This window comes from Mesocricetus auratus, unplaced genomic scaffold (assembly GCF_017639785.1).
Source record: "Mesocricetus auratus isolate SY011 unplaced genomic scaffold, BCM_Maur_2.0 Super-Scaffold_100691, whole genome shotgun sequence".
NCBI lineage: Eukaryota > Metazoa > Chordata > Mammalia > Rodentia > Cricetidae > Mesocricetus > Mesocricetus auratus.
In genome coordinates this window covers 4,442,767-4,467,527 of record NW_024429267.1, presented here as the reverse complement: position 1 = coordinate 4,467,527, position 24,761 = coordinate 4,442,767, and the positions used below count along the sequence as shown (strand labels likewise).

General features: G+C 49.2%; 1 protein-coding gene across 19 annotated transcripts in view; it reads right to left on the bottom strand.

Moving 5' to 3' along the window:
- The window catches only part of Megf11 (multiple EGF like domains 11), a 311,453-nt gene extending 291,753 nt beyond the window's left edge, over nucleotides 1-19,700 (bottom strand). For 9 of the 19 annotated variants that reach the window (XM_040739709.1, XM_021230387.2, XM_040739708.1 and 6 more), the window contains exon 1: nucleotides 19,525-19,698. The gene's annotated coding sequence lies outside the window, so the exon portion shown is untranslated. Of the gene's footprint in view, nucleotides 1-19,524 lie in introns of all 19 variants that reach the window. The other 10 variants (XR_005874712.1, XR_005874713.1, XR_005874714.1 and 7 more) reach the window with 4 other exon arrangements.
- Nucleotides 19,701-24,761: the final 5,061 nt, after the last annotated feature.

Sequence of the window (24,761 nt, the reverse complement as noted above, 5' to 3'; positions counted from 1 at the left end):
AAGATGCATTATCACCATGCATTGTGTGTGTGTGTCCAATACAAGTGAAGAAAGATGCATTATCACCACGCACTGTGTGTGTGTGTCCTATTTATTAATTCATGTGTTTTGAGATAAGATACAATGGTTAGTGCTGTCAATTTGACAGAGTCTAGAATCATCTGAGAAATGAGCTTCAGGATTTGTAAGTGAGGAACTCACAGCAATCCACCTGCCTCTGCCCCCTGAGGGCTGGGATTAGAGGATTATCTTGATTGAGCTAATGCAGGTGAGAGGACCCTCAGGTTGTGGGAAGCGCCGTTTCCTAGGTGGGGCCACACTGTGTACATGGAATGGGAGCTGAGCTGCATGCATTCCACTGTTCCCGAGTGCGGGTGCCATGTGACCAGCTGCTTCAAGCTGCTGCTACCTCGATTTCCCCACAGTGATGGACCTGAACTGGGAGCCAGAATAAACCCTTCCTTGCCTTGTCACAACAACAGGAAAGGGCACTATGACACAGGATCTCACGTGTCTCAGACTAGCCTTGAACTCACTGTTTGGTTTAGGAAAGAGCATGAGGTTGTTCTGCCTGGGAAGACTGTTGAATGACCTTTAGGAGACTTTTCTTGCTCCTATAAAGATATCCAATAGGGCAAGGTGGTGGTGGCACATGCCTTTTAATCCCAGCGCTCGGGAGGTAGAGGCAGGTGGATCTCTGTGAGCAAGGGCACAGGACAGCCAGAACTGTTATGCAGAGAAACCATGTCTCGAGAAGCTAAAAGTAAAAAATAAAAAAGATGTCCAGTAGGAGACAGGCATGTCCTTCTCCCACTGGACACTGTCCTGTCTGGATGTGTTGTTGGGGACTGCAACAGCCATCTTATCACCATGGAGCCCTATCGTGAGCCTGCACCAACACACTGCAGAGAACATCCAGAGGAGTGGCAAGGACCTGGGCTCTCACTATATAAACCTCTGAGGCCATGATTTTCCATTACCTGAAATTTAACTAATGCAGCCACAACCACAAAGAAAAGGAAGGTTAGTCTCTCCTGTCCTAAACTCAAAATTGGATCCTTTGCCTCTGAGCCCAAAACTTGCATCTCTATGCTACTCCACTTAGACATACTGGGGGATGCTTAACCCCTTGACCTTGCACTGACAAAAAGAAAAATGCATATCAGGCACCAGACCCAACCTGGCCATTCATCCCATCCTTCAAGCCCCAAAGGGCAAACATCCCTGCAGAGTGCTCCCTATAGATGTCCCACACCAGCGGGAGGTGCTGAACCCAGCCTCTGCCCCATGGGAAGCCAGGCTCCTCTCATTTCCATTGCCTTCCTCTGCAACTGCCCCATAAATCTCCAGTTTATTAATCCTTTACACAAAACAGTCGGTGTGGGATCCTGATTTACTCCCTGTTCATAAAACACCAAGAAATTAAAGATGGAAATTACCCAGAAGGACACGAGCCTCCAGTGGGGAGCCCCTAGCAGCTCCTGGCCCGAAACCAGGCCCTCTCTGCCCTTCCTACCTTCGAAGCTCAGGAACCAATGATGTCATCTCCCAATCTTCAGGCCTTCACTTTGAAGCAATCTTGCTTTCCACCCGCACTGCTGGCTAGATTCTATTCCACCCAGCGCCACACGAGGCATCACCCAAATGGGTGTCCCCCAAAATCTACTCTTTGAAGTTCTTCTCTTCCTAAATCCCTTTTGCTGCACAGGGATGAAAACTCAAGTTGGGGCCAAAAATTTAAGTGGCTCAAATGTCAAAATACATGCACTGAGGTTGTAGTTGAGTTGGTAGAGTGCTTGCCTAATGTACACAAGATCATGGGTTCCATCCCCAATACTGTATCTAGCAGGTATGATGTTGTACACCTGTAATCCCAGGACTCTGGAAGTAGAGGCAAGATGATACAAAGATCGTGGTCATCTTCAGCTATATAGCAAGTGTGAGGTCAAACTGAGATATATAAGACATTGCTTCAACCTACTCTCTTGACAAAACAAACAACAACAACAAAAACAGTAAAACCATGTATGAAAACGAGCCAGGATTGCCTATCAAGGTCTCAGGTGCCTGAGACCACCCTCGTTTCTTAGCCTGGGAGCAACACCTCACCCCCAATGCCCCAAGCCCTCCTAGCTATTCAGCACCCCGATGCTTCGTAAAGTTCAGCAGATGCTGGATCCTTCTAGTAACATCTTGGAGGAATCTCAAGGCTCCCAGCTTGGTGACTCACACTACACCCAGAATTTGGTTTCCAAGCCTCACCTCTTCCCACAGGTCAGTGAGAGCAGCGTGCAAGCATTTGAGCCATTTCAAGGCCAAGCTACCCTGGCCCAGTGTGCCAGCAGGTCATCGAGAAACACCGGCTACTGGGGCAATGCTTGTCCAGACTCCTCACACGTGGGGCTCTCTGGGGTTTTGAGGATAGAACACTGCAGGGGACAGAAAGCTTTGCCCCTGACATAAGAAAGACTTCTTGGAGGAAGCAGTGCCTGGCTGACCTCTGGAAAACAATAGAGGGTCAGCCCAACAAAGGAAACCTGAAGGGCATCTCATGAGCCAACACCAAGAGCCGGCAGAGAGGTGGCCCACGGTCCAGTGGTGCTGGAGACACACTGAAGCCTGGGGACCGTACGACTTGGTGAAGGGGAGAAGAAGGATCATGGAGAGAGGCAGCTAGCTGGGCCTTGACTGCCACGCTAATGAGTTTTGACTTTATCCTGAGGGCAATGGGGAAACATTAAAGAATTTCCGACAGTGCAGTAGCCTGGTCCACTTTGCACTAAAAAAGATCCTTCATCCAGACTCTCTGAGGGAGGGGGAGAGACTGTGCCCCTGCGAAGGCTCCTGGGCAAGGAGCAAGGCTGTCCTTTACCCACCAAGGCCTCAACAGAGGCCTGAATGACAAGACAGAAAGTAGGTCTAAAGAGATGAAGGACAGGCTACACGGAAGAGAGGTGGCTTGAACCCAAATCCTCTAACTCAGGAGAGGTCCCTGTGAGTATGTGCCCACCTGCAACAATGGTTATCTCTGTCACACTCATTCTCAGATGCCCCGTGTGCCTAGCACAACTGGCCCCCTCCTCCACAACCCTGTGTACTGCCCTCCTAGGCTGAGTCACACTGGCCAATGTGTCCTTTCATTCCTAAATACATAGCCCCTCTGGGATGGACCCTGTTGCCTTCATTCCTGACATGGAGTTATAGAGAGTTCCAAGATCAACTTAGGAATTGGGGTTTCTCAAGTCCCCTGACACGTGGGGTCCAAACTTTTCTCCAAAGGAATCTCCTCCATTCCTCTGTTTTTCTTTCATTTTCTCTTAAGACAAGGTCTCAATGTACCCCAAGCTGGTGTCTAACTCCCTAAACAAGTGAGGACAGCACTGAACTTCTAATCATTCTACCTCTACCTCCCCAGTGTTTGGGCGTGAATCATTCTACCATGCATTTGGTGCTAGGGGTGGACCCAAAGGCTGTGTGCATGCCAGGCCAGCACGCTAAGACTGAGCCTCTGCTCTCCCCATTTCACTGCCATAAGGAAGCATGACTTCAGGGTCTAAGCTGTGTGTGATCTGGACTTCTCACACAGTTAGGCAGAAGAATGCTATGCTGCCATCCCACCAGGTGGGAAACACCGGACACTCCTTCCAGATCCGCCTGCCACAGAGAGGGTCAGGGACTCGTGAAAGCCAATGTCTTCCTCTGTAGAACAAGCAACTTAAAATAGGACTTCCTCACAGGCAGTGTGAGAGGGCTGGGTGGGTAAACCATCATGAAGCTGACAGCAAAGAGCTGGGTAGCTCAGTTGATGGAGTATTTGCCCAGCATGCTCAGATGACTTGGATTTAATTCCCTGCACCTGGTAAGCTGGCTTTTGTGGCATACACCTGCAATCCCAGTACTTGGGAGGCAGAGGTGAGAGGGTCTGAAGTTCAGGTCATCCCCAGATACACAGTGAATTCAAGTCCAGCCTAGGCTACAACAGCTAAAAATATTTTGTGAATGTTAACAATGGCCACCTTCTCACTTGGGCACTGTGCTTTCTGGTGCCCGCCCTCTTTCTCCTCCACAGCTTCACCTGCTACAAAGGTGGGAAGACACCCACTACAGAATGATAAGGGGCATATAAGCCACTCTCCTATCTGGGTGGATATAAATCATAGTGGGAGCTTTTGGGCTGGTGTCTTCTCTGGCATTCAAAGTGTCATTAATTATACATTAAGTGTTTGAAGGGAAAGACATCAGTAGCCTATAGGATGTGTTTGCATAGTAATAGAGGATTGATTAGATGCAATATCTATACTGTGGGTTGCTGAGATTCAGGTTCCTCAGCTTTGCAGTGGCTGTAAATTATAGCCACAAAAATCTCAGCCATGGTAAATTGTAGCATCTGAATTACGGAAAGGATTCTCAGTGCCTACGAATGAGAGACAGTACTCATCTGGCCAAGAGCAGGAAGCAAGCAAGCGGGACCTCGTGCACACTACTGGGAATCCAGCCCCCAGCCCAGTCCAGGCCTGAGCTCACTGCATCTGCAGAAGTTCAACAGGCAAGGAGTCGCTTCCTCAACCTGAATTCTGCTAACAGCTCAGTCATGATTCCCTCTGGGAGTCGGAGGCTTGAGTAAAAAGATGTGAATGTTGCTTCTTCCATTGAAGAGACTGTGTGTCCCCCTTTTAATGAGAAGCTGGGGAGGCCTGGAGCAGGGCCGCTCCCACTCCTGAGGAGATGAAGGCTGCCAAAATCCTGCAGTCTGGAACCCATGCTGGTGCCTCCCAGAGGCAGGAAGGATAGGCTCCCACCTGTGAAGTGGTGACAATAATGACTATTTGCTATGTGCCAGGCCACACCTGATGTATGGATTAACTGACTATACCCTCCAGCAACCCTGTAGCCTGTGTGCCAAGTGATTCCATAAACCCCGCACAAAGGCAAGGAGGACAGCTCAGTATATAAAATGATGGCTGTGTAAGCATGAAGACCTGGGTTCAAATCTCCAGCAGCCAAATAAAAAGCCAAGTAGGGAAGTGTGCCTGTAACCCCAGCATTGGAGAGGTGGAGACCAGAGGATCCCTGGGGCTTGCTGGACAGTTGGCCTAGCCGATTGGTGAGCTCCCGGTTCAGTGGGAGACCCTGTCTCAAAAGATAGGGTGAAGAGTGATTGAGGAAGGCCGCCAAAGCCCATGTTGGGTCTTTATGTGCAATGTACAGACATACATATACAAATAAATAAACAGCCCCACTTAATTATGGGGAAACCGAGGCACGGAGCAACATTCCCAAGGTATCAATGTTAAAAGGGGGCTTTTGTTGACATCTTCACTGACCTCCTCATTTAACACTGCAGTCCCTTCCCAGCCCACCACTCCCCTCCTTCTGCTCTGTCCCCTGTATCACTTGTCACCTTGTCATCTGCTAGCTTATTTATACTCTAGCACACCCACGGGGATGAGGGGTGGGGGGCTGTCTGTCTGTCTTGCACTGTCAATGCTTCACCACCTCAGCCCACAGCAGACACTCAGGAACCAGTCTGTGGAGGGACTCTGTTGAGTCACTCATCCAAGATGACCCAGCTTTTGAAGACAGAACTGGATTCAAATCTAGGCACTCCGGTGTCTGACTCAGTATCCTGCACAGCAGAGCTTACCAAAGAAGACAGTCTCTCTGCTTGAAATGTGTGAGTGTCGTGGGGTGCCAGCTCCCCCCACAGAGAGTGAGACTCCCCTGGCAACAGCAAGCTGGGAGCCTTTCTAGTCCCCACCCCCCAGCTGAGCTAGGAAGAGAGCCAGGACTCATGGAAATGGCTGCCATCTGACTCTTTGTAAGCAAAGTCATGCAGACCTAAGAGTTCTTTCCAGACAGCTCACTCGGTCAAGGGCTGCTGGCGGTTCCTGCCCACAAAGCCCAGCTCCAGCGCCTGGCTCCAGCAATGAGTTCATCCTTGGACTAGTGAGGGCCAGATGAGACTCTGGAGTTGTCTGGATTTGCTGAGCTCCACCCGTCTCCCAGGTCATCCGCCATCATCTGCATGAAGGCCACAGTCTCAGCTAACACGGCTCCTATCCCAGCATGCTCTGGTGAGCCAGCATTGGTATAGCCTCCAACACACTCAAGAGTAGCAGTGGCCCAGCACAGGTTCCTTCTCTGGACCCAAGGAGAGTCAAATGTTCTTTGTACCCAGAGGCAGCAATCACCAGGGAAGGAAGCCTGAGTCTCAGAGGTCCAGGCAATAGGACCCAATGTTCCATCCTGGTGCTTGGACCAAAGACTAAGTAAGTCCCTCCCCTTCTCCAACACACAGCTCTGGAGTCATTAGGGCATCCCTTGGTCCTCCTGAGATAGGTCTGCTCTTGCTTCCTTGCCTTAGATTCCTTTTCCTGCCCCCTCTTTGCTCTCAGATAGCAATCCTGCCCCCGCATTAAAGCACCTTTTATTTTTGGTGTTATATGTCTACATGTTCATATGTATATGTGTGAGTATGTAGGCCAGATGTCAACCTCAAGTGTCATCCTTCAACACATGTCCAGCTTGTTCTCCAGATAGGGTTTCTCACTGATACCTGACGCAATCTCTTGCTATTCAAGCATGAAGGCCTGAGTTGAGATTCCCCAGCATCCATGCAAAAAGCCAGGCAGGGCAGTGCACCCTTGCAACCCCAGCACTGGGAGGCAAAGACAGGTGGATCCCTAGAGCTCACTAACCAGTCGGCCTACCCAAATCTGCAAGCTCCAAGTTCAGTGAGAAACCCTGTCTCAAAAATAAATAAGGCGGAGAGTGGTCAATAATGGCACTCAATATCAAGCATGCACACACAGCTGGTGAAAAGCAGAACAGGGCTGCAATCCACCTCCATGCAGGAACATAGTGCCTGGAGCTGGGCTGTAGAAACAGTGCTGCTTGGGTGTAGCTTTCCTGAGGAAGCCTTTGGAATATCTCATGTGACATTAGATGGTTGATTATGTGTTAGGGGTTTGAAAGGAAAGGAACAGACACACTTCATCCTCTTTATTTCCCAAGGCTAGCCCAGACTCATGGCCTGTCTGGTATCTAGATAGGAATGGGGTAAGAGGTGAAACTTCCCTGTTTCATCCTTCTGCAGGACTAAGCTCAGGAACTGGAGAAGAAGGTGATAAACCCAGGCTGGGCTGGTACCTGCCCAGACCTGCTTCAAGAGATAAGGACAACTTAGAGCTGGAGAGATGGCTCAGCTGTGAAGGGTACTGGCTGCTCTTCCAGAAGTCCTGAGTTCGATTCCCAACAACCACATGATGGCTCACAACCATCTATAGTAGAATCTGATGCTCTCTTCTGGCATAAAGTCATACATGCAGATAGAACACTCACACAATAAATACATCTTAAATTTAAAAAGAGGGAGAGATAAGAACATCTCCCCTATCACTGTTCTCCCAAAATCCAAGACCTCTACCCACAGAGCCAGGGCCTTTCCCTGGCAGCTGGAGGAGCTGAGAGGGGGCTTCTTTCTGCTGCCCCCTCTCCCCCCTAATTCTGGGAAGAAAGTCTGAATCAGAAAGAGTGAAATGAAAGGCCACAAAGGCTTACTATAATGACCTTCAAGAAAAGCCAACTGCATTTTACCTTGAGAACAGCAGAACTGAGAGTCTGTATGGACCATGCAAATGAGATGCAAACACAAATGCAAATGGCCTAGGGCTGTCCTAGCTGCAATAGCAGCAGCTTTCCCAAGCCTAGAGTACCTCTAGACTCTAGAGGGAGGCAGAGAGAAGAGACGGGATAATTAACAAGGACTCTGGGGACTGTGAGTGCCTTGTCTAGGGGTGGAAGGAAGAGGCGAGGGACAACCTAAAGACCTTAGAGAGAACCTAGGACTCAGGGTGTTCTGTGCACTAGTAAGTTTCCCAACCCTGGCAAGATGTGGCCATACTGGTGACACTCAGAGAGAGAGAGAGAGAGAGAGGAAAGGAAGAGAGAGAGAGAGAGAGAAAGGAAAGAGGAGAGAGAGAGAGAGAGGAGAGAGAGAGAGAGGAGAGAAGAGAGAGAGAAGAGAGAGAGAGGAGAGAGAGAGAGAGAGAGCCACTTGCACACAAAAACACACAAAGTCACACCAGAAAGACACACAGACACTGGCTCTCATCCCTTTCCATAACACCGTTCTCAGAAACGTACAACAGATACATATTCATAGAAAACACACAACACACACCAAGAGACACTAGCACCTACAGAGACCCACGAGGAAACACAAATACCCCTAGTATACAGACAAGGCAGTCAAGCAGGTCTATCTGGAAAGAAAAAATCCAAATGGCTGAAACACCTGCTTGGCTGGATATGGCACGGGAACTTGAACCCACAAAGTAGCCATAAGAAGTAGGGCTGATTATTTAATATTCATGGGCCTGGAAAAGGAAGAGCCCCAAAAGTGAGCTAAGCCAGGCAGGCATGATAGTGTACGAATGATCCCAGAACCTGAGAGGTGGAGGCAGGAGGATCAAAGCCAGTCTCTATAGGCATCTAAAGCCCACCTGAGCTCTACAGGACACTGTCTCAAAGTTTTTCCTTAAATTAAATAAATAAAAGCCAGAGAGGATGATCTGGTCCCCAAAAACAATAGCAAAGAGCAAGAGAAAGAATGAACTGTTTTTTGCAGGTGTGGGGACCCTGGGCCTTACACGTGCTAATGAGATCCTCTACGCCAGAGCTCATCACAGCCCAAGACATAATTTTTTTTGAGAGGGGGGTCTCCCCCAAGGCTGGCCTCAAACTTGAGATCCTCCTACCTCAGCCTCCTGAGTGTTGTGGTTGCAGAGGGATACCACTACACTCGACCCAAGGCAAAGTAGCTTTTTTGGGGGTGGGGAACAGGGTCTCATGTAGCCCAAACTAGCTTCCAACTCACTTGTAGGTCAGGAAAATCTTAAACTCCCAAATGCTCTGCCTCCACTACCCAAGAGGTTACAGGTGTGCCCCACAACCCCTGGTCTTATGCAGATCTAGAGATTGAATCTAGGACTTCATGCACTCTAGACAAGCACTTACCTACTGAGCCACACCCTCAGCTCAAGCCCCACCCTCATCCTCACTTTTGATGATGGCCCCGTGCTATGCAGCCTTCTTCTCTGCCCATTTGCCCCAGAACCTTCCCAGTCCCTGTGGGATGGAGAAACACATACCAGGTCCCTGCCTTCCCACCTGGAGGCCTGGCCAGAGGGTTTGCACCCCAGTCTGGTCCTGGAAGGCTCTCAGGCCCTTTTCCCATCCCGCTCTGTCATCTTGCCTGAGAGTACTCGTTAATTCTGGTCTGTGGGTAATCTAATTTGGAAATCTGAGGGAGGAAAGCAATGATTTCCAAATGGGATACAAGACAGGGTTTTCAGAAGCCACCTGTCCCTGGGTGACTGTTCGCAAAAGAGAATGACTCTTTCCCCAAAAGTATACAAACTTGAAATGCCACCCTGCCTACTCACTCCTCCGCACACACAAAGAAATGTGCTTTTCAGAGTAGAGAATGAATAAGCTTTCCTACCACAACGCGTGGAGTCATTCTGGGAAGTCACCACCCCTCCAGGTCTCTGTGTCCCTAGTTACCTATAACAGGGAGACAGTCACCCCACAGTGTTCCCCAGAATCGTGCCCTGTCCTGGTGACTCACTGCTGATGCTAGAGTAGAAAGGCAGCTGAGGCCCGGATTCCAGTCACGGGAGGTAGAGAAGTTCAGAAAGAAACCCAGAGTGAAGCTCACCCACGGCCCGAGCCCCGAGCCCCGAGCCGGCCCACCTAAGACCCTTTCCATCTGCCTGGTAAATGCTCAAGGTGAGAAGGGAGGTCAACAGGGAGTGGCACAGCCTTAAAACACAAGGTCTGATTATCAGCGTGCACCCGAGGGGCTGGGAAATGCCAGCTCGCTGGCTCTGAGTGTAGTTCAGAGCCTCAGACTCCCTTTCTGAATTAATATTCATGGGGCTGGCATGCCATTTATTTGCATATGTAGATTATTGCTCATCCTCTGCAGGAAAGAAAAAGTTTGGGGGTGTTTATATTTATTGTATTTATTTTAAGCTCGAGTGATAAAGCAGGCAGGTCAGGCCTGGGAAGGGCAGCTTCCCTGAGCAGAAAAGTAGATCCTAGAGATAGAACTCACAAAACCAAATCCAAAGCAGTCTTTGGAAGGCATCCCAGGAAGCCCCTCCCTCCCTCAGAAAACCCTAGAAGGTTGCCATTCGAGGTAGGCATCCTGTTTGGGCTTGTGACTTGAACTTTTAAAGTTCTTTTATTCAAATGTGTGTTTGTGTTTGCATGCATCCGGAAGCTAGGTGTTGGGTTTGGGTGCCACTCTCCACTCCATGCACAGGTTTGGAGCACACATGCAATCCAAGTGCTTACTAAGCTATAGCTCCCTGATGAGGCTCTAGTCCATTCCCTCTTGGAATGAATGCCCTTCGCTCCTGGTACCTCAGGAGAGCTTCCATTCTGCCCACTGTCACCTGAGGGACTCTGAGAACCTTGATTCAGTCTTCCCCTCCTGGTCCACTGGCCTCACCGCCATTTTCTGCCTCAGATAAAGTGTTTGCAAGAAAGCTGGCAGTCTGAAGTAAGTAGTTCAAGTTCTGGGGACCCACCCACTATGGCAGCAGAGCAGAAAGAGACCAGAAACCAGCAGACCAGCGGTGGCAAGAATGTCCACAAGATGCTTAAGCAAACAGATGAAGGGCCAACTTTGTTCTCCCCCTCCTCGGCGCCCCCTGCTGGCCACTTCTGCTCCCTGAACCCTTGCAAGATAGTTTACAAGGTGACTATAAACTGCCTAAAGTAATGTTCCACATATGGGAAGCATTTATTAAAATTAGTCCCTTCAATTGAGGTTGATGGAAAAAGAAAAAGTGATTTTCTTCAGGAAAATAATCTATTCCTGTGGTTTATGAACTCAGTAATGCCTGCTGAGAACCAGGCCTGGTGGTGCAGGCCTGTAAATCCAGCACTCAAAGGATCAAGAATTCAAGGTCATCTGTGGCTACACATCCAGTTCAAGGACAGACTGTATTGTGTGAGACGCCGTCTCAATAAATATATATTAATATCCATTAAATTGTCCTGTATGCACAAGGCCCTGGTTCAACCCCACCTCCTGGCCACAGCATTGGCCACAAAGAAGGATCCAGCCCACCCCATCTTGGATCTCAGTGGGTTTAGGATCCAACTGGAGAGACAAGGAACACCCTGAAATGGTGCTGAGTAACACCAGCAGTGTCCTGTTAAACACGGAATTTGTGGTGTGGGCAGTAATTGCTACAGAAGTTCAGGGAAGGAGAGTTCAATACTTCAAGATCACTGTGGGTACGAGTGCTTAGGGGAGCTTTAAAGGGAGGGATTCTGGCCAGGCAGTGCTGTCACATGCCTTTAATCCCAGCACTCGGGAGGCAGAGGCAGGAGGATCTCTGTGAGTTCTAGGTCAGCCTGGTCTACAAGAGCTAGTTACAGGACAGCCTCCCAAAACCACAGAGAAACCCTGTCTCTAAAGGCCAAAATAAATAAATAAATAAATAGGAGGGGTTCTTCCATAAAACCCAGAGAATGGCTGTCTTGGCAAAGAGGCCTAGAGGTGAGGTGTGGAGATGCCTAGAGGTGAGGTGGGGAGAAGGAAGGGTTGGGGAGAAGTATAGAGGTGAGGTGGGAAGAGGCTTAGCAGGGGAAGAGAAAAGATAAGACTTAGGCAGACTATGAAGACCCCAAGTATCTACTTGAGGAGGTTGGGCTTTGTCCTATGAGTTCTCTGAGGACACAGAAGATGAAAAGTCCATGTAAACACACTTGGGAGATGTCTTAAAGGAAGAAAAGACAGAAAATTCCCCCCAGCTACTTGATAGTAGCCCAGAGCTTCACAACAGGCTCATAGCATGGGTTAAGAACTCACAACCACCTCTGCAATGACATCCACATTGTCTCCTTCATAGAGACCGTTCTAGAAAGCAGGTCCTTCCGTGCATCTACCCCTGCACCACAGGATGATAGCACAGGAGGTTGGTGTTGTCACCCAGCATGCCAAAGGGGATCCCTCTGGCCAGAAAGACAGATCCTAGAAAAACAGTGAAGACAAAGGTTATGCTTAGAAGTTGGGAAGGAAGTGTCAGAGTCATGGGGATATCAAAAGGTTGCCAAAGTTGAGTCCAAGAGCTGAGAATACAGTTTTGCCAGTGAAAACAAAGAGTCCAGGATGGAAATTTCCTGAAGAATGGATGACATCAGATTTCATGATGGTAGGCAGGCATCAAATCCTACTAATATTATCCAAGCTGGTGCTGTGTATACACCTGTAATCCCATCACTCAGGACACTGAGACAAGAGGGTTGACAGCTCAAGCCACATGGCAAGACCTATATCAAAAAAGATCTCATAAAGCCAGATACAAGGTGATACATGCCTGTCATCCTAGCACTCAGGAAGTAGAGGCAAGAGAATCAGAAGTTCAAGGTCATCCTCAGCCATACAGTGAGTTTGAGGCCAGCCTGGGCTACATGAGACTCCAAGTCAAAAATACACACCAAACCCCCCAATGTAATGACAATGATGATAGCAATGACTACATGATGATATGATGATTAGATGATGATGATGATGATGATGATAACAATATAATTCAGTTAATGCTCAGACATGGTCCAAGAGATCAAGACTGATGAGCCAACTAAGGCTGGAAACCAGGAGGGCAGCACTGTGAGCTGTGAGCTGCCTCTGAGACACAACACTGACGTCCACCGTACAAGCACCACCGATCACCGGCCTGGGTTTGTGTTTCAGTGGATAGAGTGCTTGCCCAACATGCAAGAAGCCCTGGATTTGGACCGCCAAACCACATAAACCCAATGTGATGACACATGCCTGTAATCCCAGGACTTGGGAGGTGGAGGCAGGAGGATTCAAAGTTCAAGGTCATCCTCAGCTCATAGGGAATCTGAACTGCATAAGACCCTGTCTGAAAGCAGCACCTGTGGTTGTACAGGAAGACCATATTTTAACCTGATTTGTTCCATGTCCCCACTGAAAAAGAAAAGAAAGACAAGAATAAACCATGCAGATAGAGCTTCCAACCTTCTTGACTTCAGTGCTAGAGTCTTGGGATATGCCCTAACCACCACCCTACAGGAAGCCTGCCATGACTGCTATGGCTCCCACTGATGGTATAACCTCTCCTGCTATGGTTGCTTTGCTGGCCATATTGCCTGCTCTGCCTCTGCCTTCTGACTGTCTGTTGCTGAGTGTGGTAGAACCACACACACACCTCCCAAACTGGGTTATACATTCCCTGATGGTCAAGGTCAAATCTTCAAATCCTCTATTTGTCTTGTACTGGTCAAATGTAGTTATTGGGCTAATTCAGATTTATCTTCCCAATTAACCTCATTACATAGGTGAGCAAACTGAGGCATAAAAGGTTAAAATACTTTGCCCAGAGTCATGAGATTTAAAAGGGGTAGAAAGAGGATTCAAACCCAGGTTTTGAACTCTGCAACTGACATATGCTTCATGCTTCTTTCTCCTTTCCAACTGTGTTCCTTTTTGAGATTCAATGGCCAATCAAGATTGTTCTAGACCAGTTGTGAACATCTCTTCCCCTTACTTCTGCTTCGTTTAGGCATGGCAATGGACTCATAAGTTCAGCCAAGAAGACAAGAGGCAAAGTTTGATTAGAGTCTGGGAAAGACTCCGCTCGCTGCCTTTTCTGCCTCTGCAGATGATTTTAAGGGTGCAACACTTGCAACCGATGCAGCCATTTTGTGACCTTGAGAACAAAAGGGATGAAAAGTGTTGGATGTTCCATGCTGCTGCTAAGCCACTGAAAGAAACAGCCTTGGAGCAGAAATAGCCTAGACCTCTTGTTACGGGAGATACCAAGTCCCTTATTGTTCTGGCTGGGAGGGTTCAGGCCTTCTGTTGCTTGCAGCTCTGACAGCCTCTCCAGTCAAGGGCTCTTGTCTCTCTATTAGCTACCTGAGCTGTGATAGAAGATAAATGACATATGTAAGCCCTATTTCCCACCCTCATTGAGACTACCCCAAGGTTGGGCATTCAATAAAGATTCAATCTATATTTGATTTTAAATCTCCCCTTCCTCATCATCTCTGAAGGTATCATTTTTCCTTTTTCTGAGCCTGACTGATCCCTCTAAGTTTCTAGCTCACATTCTGACAGTGGTCTTAACATGACTTGACCATTGGTCCTCCGTCCTCTTCCTTCACCTTCAAGGATCAAGATACATGAAAGATACTTACACTGGCCCAGAGAGGCCACCAGCACAAGTTCAAATTCCTAAATATTTGTTCTTTGAAATGTCTTTCTCAATTAGATCTCACCCAAATGTTTGAGTCAGGCTGAATGAATTCCAACTTCCTGCTCCAGAACAGACATGTTGCGCCTGCATAATTATTGCAGCTAGCTTTGTTATAAAAAATAAAGAAAGAAATAAAAACATAGATTGCTGTTCCTTCTCGACTGTAAAATAATCAATAAATAGAATCCAGATGAAAAATACCAGCATTTAGAGAGAACAACTCAGTTATGATTCTTTTCTTCGGGGCCTAATTAACGCACATGGTAGATAGACCCCATCACAGAGTGGAAGAGCCTGCCCCCCCACCCCGCCCCCGAGCTGGGAGTCAGCTCCAAGTCAGAAACAGAAATCCAAAACAGACAAACAGACGTTGTCAACAAACAGATCTGGTACATGTGCTGCAGACTCCTGGACGCCTTACTCTGCTGCTGCTGCTTGTGCTGCTGCTGCTGCTGCTTGTGCTTCTTCTTCTTCATTTATTTTGGGTTTTTGAGACAGGGTTTCTCTACATAACAGCTCTAGCTATCCTGGAACTCACTCTGTAGACCAGGCTGGCCTCAAACTCACTGAGATTCACCTGCCTCTGCCTCCCATGTGCTAGGATTAAAGGTGTGCGCCACCACTGCCCAGCTCTATTTTCTTTCTTTCCTATTTTTTCCCTATGTTCCCTAAGAGCACCTTGCATGGCAACAGTCAGATAAAGCATAGCTTCCAGTATAGGGCAAACATCTTGCTGACTCCCTCTTTCTTTCCTCCCTTTCTTCTTTCTCCTATTCTTTTCTCCTTCCCTTCCTTTCTTCCTCCCTACTTTCCTTGATGTTGAGACAGGCTCTCCTTGAACTCCTGATCCTCCTGCCTCCAACTCCTGAGCACTGAAATTACAGACCTGTGCCACCACACCTGGTTGCTGAGTCTCGAACCCAGGGCAGCATGTAAGCTATGCAAACTCTCTACCAGCTGAGCCGCACACCCTCACTTTCTTTCTTTTAAATGAAGAAGGCACACCTTTCTGGACAATGGTCACCCTGGCCATGAAAGTTTTATGAGGGGCTCAGGGAGTGGATGACACCTTCTCAATTATAACACCACTCTAATAAACCCCCACAGAGCTACAGGGCACAGAGTCTGCAGCCAACGAGCTACACCTATTTATTCCCTAATTACATGACAATATATTCTCTCTGTGTGTGCTGATGAAGATAAAATATTCCTTTAATTCTACAGCCACCTGGGGAGGTGAGGGGACGGAACCAAATATAAGCTTGTCCTGGGAGTCCCTGGCACTAAATCATAGCCTTGTCCCAGCCCCCTCTCCCCGCCACTCCAGTAGAGTCTCCAGGAAAATCAGTCCCTTTCCTCAGGTCCCCACACCTAAAGTGTGGTTCCCACAGTGAGAGCATCAGCATGGCTGGAAGCTGGATGGCAATTAGCAAGGCCACTCCAGGCCTACTGAATCAGAAGCCAAGGGTGTGTCCCAAGAGCTGTGTTGCTATAAGCCTTTCCCCCAATGAAAGCATGACCCCTACTGTCTCCCAGACAGAAAGAAGGACTTCAATTTTTTGTGGGGTTTGTTTGGTTGGTTTTGGTTTTTTGTTTTTTGTTTTGTTTCAAGACAGGGTTTCTCTATGTACTCCTGCTGGCCTCGAACTCAGAGACCCGCCTGTCTCTGCCTCCTGAGTGCTGGGAATAAAGGCATGGGCCACCGCCACCCTGGTTGTTTTTGGGGTGAGGGGTGTCAGTTGTATGCTTATTTATTTATGTGTATATATGTAGGTATGTGTACACATGTGGGAATGTGCACGCAGAGAGGGTTGGGGGTCAACCTTAGATGTCACTCTCAGGAGCTATTTACCTTGTGTTTGAGACAGGGTCTTTCACGGGGATCTAGGACTCACCCATTAGGCTAAACCGGCAGTCCAGTGAGTCCCATGGATGCTCCTCTGTCTCTGCTTCCCCAGCACTGGGATCACAAAGCACACACCACCATACTCAGCTTTTTATGAGGGTTCTGGGAATCAAACTTGGGTCCCCATGCTTGCACAGTAAGCACTTACTGATTGAGACATCTCCCCAGATCAGAAGAGTATTTTAGCTTGAATGGGACATAAGGAACACCTGAATTCTATAGCAACTCTGACTGCACAGCTTTCCCAATCTACGGACTTGAGGTCCACTTATCCATCTGTATAGTGGGACTCCAGAGCTCGCCAAGCAACTGTGGGTTCTGGAGTTCAGAAGTACAGTCACCTGGCAGCAGTCTCTATGGAGACCTAGCAAGATCACAGTTGTCAACATGCACCAGCTCCCTCCTCCCTGCCATGCTCTGACCAGCAGAAACTCTCCAGGGCAACTTTCCAGTGTCACATATAAGGTCAGCAATACAGCTGTCGTGGGTCACCCCTGGCAACAGCAGACTCTCCAAACCCTAGCCTTGTCACTACGGAGCCCTGAGCCACTTGAGGAGAGGCTGGGGTCATTTGTTATATTGCCAACAGCTCTGCAGATGTCCTTTATGCATGTGTCTCCTCCTTGCAACTAGACTGTAAGCATAGGATGGTAGGACCTAGGCAGTCAACATAATGAACTGGGGACCATCCCTGTCTGATCATGGCTGGGTCCCTGGCCCTACAAGCTGCAGAACTAACTGATAACCAAATGTTGGGAAATGCCCAATTCATACAAAGTCCAGAATATCCAAGCACCTAAATCCTATTACTTTCATTTATTTGTTTGTTTATTTATTTATTTACATTCTGGGAGCAAGGGTGCTTGCCATGGCAAGCGTGTGAAGGTCAGAGGAATCAGCTCTCCTTCCACATTTAAGTTGTCAGGTTGGCAGCAAGCACCCTTACCTAGCCAAGCCATCTCACCTAGATATGAAAGTGAAGCTGGGAAGGAGCAAAGGAGTGCCTGAAACCTGGGGTGGGGGCGGGGATAAGCAGGAGGAAAGGAGGTAATAGCAGCTTCCACAGCTGTGTCCCTGGCCCTAGGGTCACCAAGTCCTGCCTTCAGAGCCAAAGCTCACCTTTCACTTCCATAGAGGTAGTGGGCCTATGGACCAGAGGCTGAACTTGAGTTCTCCTCGGCCCTGATTCCAGTCCTTCCACTGCCTGAGGTTAGCAGTAAAAAGCCCTTCACCTCCAGTGCAATGTAAGAGGCTCACTAGAGATCCCCCGCTGGAGTGGTTTCCCAGGTCTGTGGCACTTAGAAGCAGACACAGTGCAAGCACAAACTCTGCATACATGGCTCCTCTTGGGAGATGCTGGGTATCATATCCTGCCTCTAACCTTCCAACCTCCTGGCCCTCCAGCCTGTTCATTCTGCAGTGTGGTGGCCTAACTGGGAACACCTGCCTCTCGCTAAGAAAGTAATGAATCAGTAAGGAAAGCTAGGAAAGGTCCCAAACCCTTAGTCGGGATGGCAAAATTACTCCCTTTAACCCTTAACCAGTTAGTTCTAAGCGAGTCCCTTCGCTTCTCTGGGCTTCAGTCGGCTGATCTGTACAATGGGAAAAGGGAGGGACTGCGGTTTTAGGCTTCGATTTTCTAGCCGCTTAAACAATACATGAGCAACACGGAAAGCCCTGTGCTTGATATACACCGCTTGGAAATCCGCCAAAGGAGAAGAAAGTGAAGCTAGGCTGGGGGTTACTGTCAATGCCCTGGGGTACTGAACCCAAGCTACAGAGCGGGAGCAATGGCTGATAGGCGATCCTTTACGCAAAGACCTCCAGCTTTTTTTGCTACCTCTAAACCTGCGCCAAGCCTCACGAGAGACCATTTCAGATTGCAGTCCATGAAAGACCGGAGGGAAGTAGGGAAGCGGTGAGTGTCCGCGAATCCAGCCTCTAGACTCCAGGAGGCAAACCACCACCCGGGACAGGCTCAGCCAGTCCCTGCCGCCTGCCGCACGCCACCACCTGGTCAGGACATTAACCCCATTTTCCCCAGCAGAGTGTTGGGCGCAAATGCATCCCGCCAAGTACCCTAGCCACAGAGACCTGGGTTGGCCGGGAGCCCTAATCTCCCGATAAGCATCCTCCAACCCTCGGATGGCTCTGCTCGCTATTGACTCCGGGAGGGTCAAGGAGTGGGAAAGCCTAATCCTAGTCACTTGGACCGGTTTTTTTTTTTTTTCGAGAGCATCACCAGCACCGGAGGCCCACTGGCCTCGCAGCGGGGGCCCTTGGGGACGGATCCCGAGACGCGGTGACAGTGGGATGGAGCGTGGGAGTCAGTTCCAGGAAAAAGCATCTGGGGCTCGAGGGCTCCGGTACCCACTATGCCGAGACTCGGGAGCTCCTGGACTGCAAACGGATGGTGGCTCCGTCCCACTAGCGACCTTGATCCCCTCAAGGAACGATTTTACCCATTTTTAAGTCTTTTTCTTTCCCTAAAAATTAAGAGAATAAATCAAGTCTAAGAGGAAGGTGGCTGCGCAAGGCAGCCACGAGGACCACCCATGTCCTCACCTACAGCACTACCGCCCGCAATTGAGAGAGAAGTTAGGAACTTCGGGACAGCCACCCACGAGTGCAGGAGGAGTGACTCGCTTCTCTTTTAACTTTGGGTGTCGGGGTCGCCGACGAGGGTCGGAGGGATGTCTCCGGGTGCAACCCACAGGATTGCAGAGTATCCAGGATTCCCTCGGAGAGAGTGGAGAGTCGGGATAAGGAAAAAAAAAGAGTGAGTCCACATTGCGCGTGGCACAGGCTGGGCTTGGGCTCCCGGGGACCTGCGCGCCGCCCCAAAGCTCTATGTCCGTTCCCGGGCCAGGAAGACGCGGTGCGGGGCTCAATTCCCGCACATCTGAAGTGACTCCCGGTCAGGAGTCCCCAGATTCCTGCAGAGCTAGCAGTTTCCTTCTCCCGGACACCCGCACCGCGATTATCCGGTCTTTTCCCCCGCACGTGGAGGCGGCGGCCGCTGCGTCCTGACTGCAGCCGGAGGACGCGCGCCCGGCCCACTCCGGGGCTTTCTACGACCCGCACGGACCCGAGAACGCTCCTGCAAACCCAGCCATCCACCTTCTGCCCCTCGCCAAACTCGCCTTCCAGAGCCGGGCCCGGCCGGAGCAGCCTGGCGAACCACGGAGCAGGTGGAAAGTTAGTCTTACAGCTGCAAAGCCCCCTCCCTTGGACTGCAACCCACACCCTGGACCAATGCAACCACAGTGCTCCGAGGTTCCTGGTCCCTGCGGACCCCACCCAGACATCTACCTGCTTCCGCGGCGCGCCCAGGGCTCGGGCCAGCCAGTCGCACGGTCCTGGGCCCCGGAGCTGGAGAGGCTTCAGGGCCCCCGGCAGGAGCGGGAGCTGCGAACCGCCCCGAGCCCGGTAGCCGGCTCCGGGCACTGAGAGCGAGTAAGCGAGCAGGAGGCTGGAGCCGCTGCGACTGCTGCCTCGGCAGCCCCCACCCCCTGCGTCCCTCGGCCCCTCCCTCCTCCCTCCCCCCCTGAGCTCTCCCTCCTCCTCCCACCTCCATCCTCTCTCTTTGGTCCTTTCAGACCCTGCGATCGCGCGCGTTTGCTCGCTCTTTTTTCTGGCTTTCTCTCTGCCGGTTGCCTTCTTTTATTCACTCGGTTCTCTTCTCACTTCCCTACTCTGCATCCATCACTTCTCGTTCTTTTACCGGTTTTTTTTTTCTTCTGCTCCCTCTTTTCTGTATTTCTCTTCCTTGTACACCCTCGAATCTCTCTCCTCTTCCTCTTCCCTTCTCCCCCTTTTTCCTCCTGATGGATCCGAGTGACCTCCGCACCTATTCTGTCTAGAAGCTCCGGATCGGGGAGCCAGCCAGGATAGAAGGAAACCAGGAGTATCTCCAAACTGCTGAGGACAGAGACCCAGGAAAGGCAAGAAAAGCAAAGAACTCAATGAGCAGAACCAGCTGCTCTGAGCCACACCTGGTGACATTGAGGTCCCAGAGCAAGAACTTATCATGCTGTGGTCAACTCCAAAGGCTGGTCTTAGAACAGCTCTGCTTACTGCAGCCTGGGACGGGCGGGGCTTCAAACCTAATTTGGGGATGAAGGGGGTCGGAGAGGTTGCATCTTAAAGACAGGGTGCCAGAGGCCTGGCACTGCACCAGAGCCATCGGGCAGACTTCAGTCTGCCAGGACACCTTAGACTACAGCACTCCTAGTAGGTGTTGGCCAGGCGATAGGACTACCTGCCCATTGAGAGTGTCACAGGAAACCCCTTCGCCCCCTACTCCTCCCCGAAATGTGAGGGGCTCATTCTTGCTTCCCAGCTTGCCAGAAACGGAATGGTGGGTGTCTCTTTCTTCCCTTGAACTCAAACCCATGCGAAGAGTCCCATACTTGGGGAAAGGTGGCCTGCACCTGGAGGAAGGATTTTGTCAGTAAAGCAGGCATATTGTATGTGGCTTTGGGACAAGTCACAGACTCCTATGCAGTCTGAGGGACCAGCTCTTTCCCCAGGAGTATCAGCTGGCATCTGCCCATTTCAGCCCAGTGGGGTTCAGAGAAGAGAGGAAACACCCTTTTCCCATTGGCCCACAACAGGCAGCCCAGCTCTAGAAGGACCAGATCTGGCCTCCTGCTGAGCTCCCCTACCCCCGTGGCTCCAGTGTGAAAAGAGGTGTTTCAGGCCCCACAAAACTCCACACAAACACCACCAGCAGTTCCTTGCCTTGGTATATCAAATCAGATAGACAGCTGATGCCCAGGCTTGTTATTCACAATATAGAAACAGAGATGTCTGAGACTCAGGTGAGGCACTTAGCCAACACCCCTGCACTTGCACCCCTCTTCAGAGTGAGTCCTCCCTTAACTTGCACCCCAGAAACTTTCTGCCCCCTATCTAGTGCTGGCCCTCCTGTGCAGAGCCCACTATCTGGCTGATATATTCAGTTCCCCGTCCGACAGTGCAGAGACTGAATTAGACATTAGAATTAGAACCACAGGGTGTGGTTCTCACACTGGGAGGCCAGCTCCACTCACCGTGACACTGGAAAAATCACTTAATCCCTCTAGCCTCAGTTTCCCTGTAAAAGGGCACCACTAACAGTACCACAGCCCTGTAGAACAGTCCAAAGCCCAGTTCCTGGTGCAGTGAGTGGTGGCCCTTGACCACTGTCTGCAGTTAGTATTAACTTAACAAAGATTAAACTAGGCTTTACATGGCCTCCTCTCCACATTCACTCTTGGGTTCTGAGTCCCACTTCTACCCTGCCTCTCACCCCTGCTTCTGTGTGGTAGCTACCCATTTCTAAGTGGGTTCGTGGATCCATGGAGGTGGATGGGTCTTTCTGGATAACTATTGTACTCAAAAGCAACACAAAGCAGGCCGCCCTGCCCTCTCATCTCTCTGCTGCACTCACGGACTGCCAGGCAGAAATTGTGTGTCTAAGGATTGCTGGGGGGGGAGGCTGGTTTTCTGCCATACTCTAAAAAGCTGCACGGATCTATAAAGCTGGGCCTTCCCTGCCCAGATGGCAGGCCTCCAAGAACACATGTCACAACAGAGCCAGAAGCACTTTTAGCAAACATCTCTGGGAGTCAGCTCAGGGTCCGTCGGAATCCACAATCTATCATTCACTTGCCAGGAGAGCCTGCTTGCAGGAGGCCCTGCTAAAGGTGTTACAGGGCTTGGCCTGGTCCAACTTCTGTAAGTTTATTTGGGAAATTGTAACATCTAAGACATAGGCAACTCACCTAAGGGTAAATTTTGAAACAAAAGTCCACCTGCCACCCAAAAGCTCACACTCCCAGGATGACCTTGAACCTCTTTTGTAAGGATGACCTTGAACTTCTGATCCTTTTGCCACCACCTTCCAAGTGCTAGGACTGCTGGTGTATGACACTATGCCAGGTTTTGCACAGGTCTGGGTAATCAAACCCAGGACTTAATGCATGTTAGACGAAGAGCCCTACCAACTGAGCTACACCCCTAGTAGATGCATACACACAGTATCTAAATACCTCCATAGAAGTTAATATTCTACCAGGTAAGGAGGAAAAGGAGAATACTATTAGCTGACCGAGATACCTGGAATTGGACACCAAACTCAAATCTGTCATTTGTCCTCTACAGGTCCACAAGGATGTGCCTTTCTGCCTAAACAGTAGAGGAAGGGAAGAGGCCAAAACTCTTATTGCCAAGATGGGATGAGTCCTCTTTTCTGGAAATAAATCCCAGAAGACAGGGGTGCCCAGGGCTCAGAAAGAGAGTGCTGATCTTTTCCTAACTGAGATGACCCCTCATGCCTTCCCTCTCTCGTGTCTCCTCTCCTTTGCTAAAGAGACCCTCTCAAAACCCCAAAAGGGAACCCATCAAGGACTCCCAGATGTGTGGAATATTAGTTTAAGCTGTGTTACATTCATTTATGCTGTGGAATATTTGTTTAGTGATACATTCTTTTATGCTGCATTTGTTTAACTCTGTAAAGTTGTGTTACTTGGCCTGTCTAAAACACCTGATTGATCTGATAAAGAGCTGAACGGCCAATAGCTAGGCAGAGAGGGCTAGGCAGGGGTGCCAGGAAGAGAATATAAATAGAAGGAGAAATCTAGGCTCAAAGAAGGAGAGTGGAGAAAAGGAGGAGAGGAGGATGCCAGGGGTCAGCCACACAGCCACACAGCCAGCCACGGAGTAAGAAGGAAAGAAAGATATATAGAACAAAGAAAGGTAAAAAGCCCAGAGGCAGAATGTAGTTAAAGAGAAATGGGATAATTTAAGTTAGAAAAACTGGCTAGAAACAAGTCAAGTTAAGGCTGGGTATTCATAAGTAAGAATAAGTCTCCGTGTATTAATCTGGGAACTGAGTGGTGGGCCCCCCCTAAGAGTTTAAAAAAACAGACTACACCCAGAAATGTGTAGGGCTGGATGGGTAATAGGGCTTCAGAACTGTTCAGGACTATGAACTGTTCCACATCTTACCGTCCTCTGGTCTATCACAAAGCCTAGCATAGGGCCTTGCCTCATCAAAAGAATAAGATATTTACAATTTGTTGAGCCAGTGAGCCGGCTCAGTGGGTAAAGATGCTTGATGTCAAGCCTGGCAGCCTGTCCTCTCCCTGGGACTCACACAGGGCAAGGAGAGGACCAGCTCCTAAAATCTGTACTTTGGCCGGCCTCCACATGTGTTCTGTGATATATGCACACATCCACTAAATAGAAAATGTGGATTTTCTTAAAGTTTAAGATACTTATAACATTAATAAAATGTACACATAATGCCACAAACAATCCTATAGAGCGAACATTATCATCCCCCTTTATAGAGGGGAAACTGAGGCTACAAGAACATATGTTGGGCTGGAGAGATGGCTCAGAGGTTAAGAGCACAGACTGCTCTTCCAGAGGTCCTGAGTTCAATTCCCAGCAACCACATGGTGGCTCACAACCATTCATAATGAGATCTGGCGCCCTCTCCTGGCCTGCAGACATAAATGGAGGCAGAATGTTATATTCATAATAAATAAATAAATCTTTTTTTAAAAAAAAGAACATACATTACTCAAAGCCACAGGGCCAGTAGCAGATCTGAGGTGGAGCTCAAGCTTATTTTAAGTCTTCTCAACCCTGCAGTGTCTTCTTGCACTTCAAGGGCAGGACCAGGATGAAACCAGCAAAGAGACAAGGGTCAAACCTAAAAAGGTGTTCAGCCACCTGTGGAAGCCACCCTGGGTTATGGGGGACCACAGGACGTGTAGTGTCCAAGCCAACTGTGTGGTACAAAGAAGAAACCAACACATGGGGTCACATGCACCACAACATGTACCAACCAGTAACAACCCAACAACACACAACAACCCAAAATGCTCACACGCATCATGTGATTTTCATACCCACTAAGGAATAGTGAAGGGGGCTCAGTGTAGTCAACCCTGATGACCTGAGTTTAATGGTGGTAGGAGAGAACCAATTCCTACATGTTGTCTTCTACACAGGCACTATGGCATGCCCTCTACCCCCACATGTGTGCTCACACGCGTGCGCGTGCACACGCGCACACACACACATACACACAAATAAATGGTTTCAGAAAGAGAAACAAGGATGTGAAAGACTAGAAAGAAGTCCAGAGGGAGTGACCTGTGACAGTTGTTCTCAATTCTCAACCTATGGGTCTCAACCCATTTGGGGAGCAAATGACTCCTTTCAGAAAACATAGACATTTACACTATGATTCATTAAAGTAGCAAAATTACAATTATGAAGTAGCAATGAAAATTATTTTATGGTTGGGGTCAGCACAACATGAGGAACTGTATCAAAGGGTTGCAGCATTAGGAAGGTTGAGAACCACTGCTCTATAAACTTTCATGAACCTACCACCAACCGAAGGCATGATTAACTTGCTTGTTTTTATTAAATGGTGCTCAATATTTAATAACTTTGAATATGGATTGAATACTTAATAAGATGGTTGGAGAGTATTTGTGCAGTCGTTTTGAATTGTGATTCACTCTCAGAGACTAGCCATGGATATC